Source organism: Apis dorsata, unplaced genomic scaffold (genome assembly GCF_000469605.1).
Source record: "Apis dorsata unplaced genomic scaffold, Apis dorsata 1.3 scaffold_193, whole genome shotgun sequence".
Lineage (NCBI taxonomy): Eukaryota > Metazoa > Arthropoda > Insecta > Hymenoptera > Apidae > Apis > Apis dorsata.
Window position 1 is genome coordinate 146734 of NW_006263477.1, and position 3419 is coordinate 150152.

The following is a 3419-nucleotide window of genomic DNA, read 5'->3' on the forward strand; positions in this document are numbered from 1 at the left end:
ATTAAAAAAATACATATCAGATATTAAAAGATAAAATATATATATATATATTTTATTTATTTCATTTATATATTTTTCTTTTTTTTGGAATTAATGCATATGTATGATTATATACATGCTTAAGATTACATACAAATAAAAATTGTCTATCCATTGATTTAATTATACGATTATATGTGTATGCATTGCTTTTTAGAGCGCAACGAAACTGGACATTTGATTTTGAACCGCAATGAATTGCAACAGAGTTGCAAGCGGAAAACTAGAATGTACGTCATGAATGATCCATATCAATTCTGAATTTCGTAAAAAATCATGATTAATGCATTTGTGTTTCTTAAATCAATTCTCCGAAAAATCAGTTCTCTTTTTTTCCTCTATAAACATATTCTTGAATTAAAAATTTTGTTTCGATATAATTGATGTATTTTATTCAGAGATGGATCTAGTCTCAAATATTGAAATTTCAAGAAATTTCTCAAATATTATATTTGAATTTAAAGAATTCTATCGAGATTTATTAAAATTTTTATTTCTTGACAAGTCTTTGAAAAAAAGAAAAAAAATAAGTATTTTAAAGAGTTTCGTTTCGAAATCCAACAAAATTTCAAATTTAAATTTTATGAATTTAAAAATCTGGTTTCAATTATCTCTATTTCATTATATTTAATATAATGATATAACAATATTTTATTTCAACAAATATTATTTTAATTTTATAATCGAAATATTTAAGTATATATATTATTTTAATATTTTAATTATGGAATATTTGTTAATAAAAATATTTATAAAATTTTCGATATTGAAAGTCAATTTATAATATTCTTGGAAAACGATCTAGTAAGAGAACACTATAATATACACTATCAATGCGGTAAAGGCGGATTTTATTGTAACCTTACCAATCTTCCATGACTAATACACAGTAAAATGTGAAAGGCAGGGAGTGTCCAAAAAAAAGATACACATACTTACATACATATATATGGAAATGTAACAGTTTTAAAATTAAAACAAATGAACTAGTTCAAATTTCTCAAATCAATATACAAATTCGTGATGTAATGTCATAATTTCTTTTTTTTTTTTTTATTATATTCATTATTTATTATATTCATATCTCGTTTCTAATTACTAGTTCTAACCGTTGATAGAATTGTAATAGATTTTTCATGAATGATTTTTATTACATCCATTTTCTGTCATATTGTTCAATACTATATATTTTCTTAATATTTTAAATTTATAATATGATTTATAATATATAAAACAATTAAAATTATCAAATAAGCAAAAGAGATAAAATATAAATTATATTTTCTTATCTATTTTTACATAATAAGAACATGGATATTATATAATTAAATAATAAATGTAAAAAGAAAGAAAAATGAAAAAAATATCATGAATAATATGATGATAATAAAGTTATAAAAATTCTTTGCATATATAAACACAGAAATAACTATAAAAAATAAGTACAAAAAAATTTAACTGATTAAATTTAATTATTTTACAAGTGCATATTTGATGAATTTTCATAATCGATTTTTTTAAAAACAAATCTTTAATAATAATTGTTATTCTATATTTTCGACTTACTTTTATATACAAAGACGTATTTTTATATACATCTTTTATAGTTTGTATCTTAAATTTTCATTATACATTGTATATAGTAGAAAACAATAGAAATAAGATATTTGTTGATAAATTCTGTTATATTGTATTATAAATTCTATTATTTTATATAATAAATTATATAATAAATTATATTGTATAATGTTAAAAATAATTATAGTTCTTTACTTTGTTAAAAATAATTTCAGTTCAATATATATATAATAGTTTCAATTCTGTACTTCACATTAAATTTTTATAATTATTATAAAATAATTAAATATTAAATAATCGAAAAATTTTTATGGCGAAAAAGGAAAGCAAGAAATATAAAAAACAAATAATTATTCTTAATGTGTTTAACAGAGAAAGAGTTATTAAAATAGATTTGATGAAGTTAATAATTTTAAAAATAAAAAAATCATCTTTACCATCTTCTGTTTTTAGTTTTAATGATGGTCATTTGAGTTTAACAAGTACTTTTATTAACAAGTACTATGAATAAAAGATGGATATTAAAATATTTATAAGACATTTTTGATTCAATTTCTCTTCGAGAGGATAAATAAATACAAAAGTTGATATACAAAATTGTCAGTTGAGATTTATTTATTAAGTTATTTATTAAGTTATTAAGTAAATTAATAAAATTCGTATTAAATAAAACGAAACGAAAATAAAATATGGCCGTTTTATCTTTGTCATATTACTTTATCATTTTCTTTCATCTTTATCATCTTATTTTATCTAATGCAAATTCTATTTTATAAAAAAAGTTTCAATTGATATTTTTAAATGCCAATTTTTCTATTTATTTTGATCTGAATAGGTCCTCTAAAAATATTCTACAAAAAATATTTTATTCTATTAATTCTTGTATAATAATCCAGAACAATGAAAATTGAGCAAAAAGTTTTCACTCATAAATTTTGTTTTTTTAAAAACATTTCATAAATTTATTGTAGTTGGATAATAATATAATTGAACAATTTTTTAACTATGCACAAAAATTATTATGCAATTCACTATTGATCCATTTTAAGTCTTAATTATTTGTAATTGCTTGTAGTATTATTAAAGGAATAGAATTTATGTGCATTTATATACAAGTTGAATGTTATTATGTATATTTTATGAATGATTTTATATTTTATTATATATATATATATATATTTTTCTATCATAAAAGGAACAATTTATAATATATAAAAAATATAATATAAAAAGAATCTATTAAGTAGATTCTATATTCTAAGTTACTAAAATTTGATGTTTTTTCTTAAATCTTTTTAATTAAATATTAGTTTTTATTTAATTAAACATTATTCTATAAATAAGAAGATATTTGAAGAATAACAAAATGAAAAAACATAATGAAAAAATAATTTAAAAAAGAGATGTATTATAAATAAAAATTGAAATTTATTCATTTCAAATGATAATATAATACAAAATGAATATATGGAATATCAAAAATTCATTTTTTAAATGAAGATTAACATTAATATTGTATACAAATAATTAAAAATATTTACTAACAATTAGATTGCAATAAATTAAAATAATATATAATAATGCATTCATTTAGAGGAATTTGTTTCTAATTATATTAACTATATTATAATATAGTTAATATAATTATAAAAGTCACTTATAAAATAAAATTTAACATAATGAAACTACACAGAATAATTTTTTATGATTTATTGAAAGATATTAGAATGAAATTATGATATTAGAAAATAATAAATTCAGAATTGATCATATATATATATATATATATATATATATATATT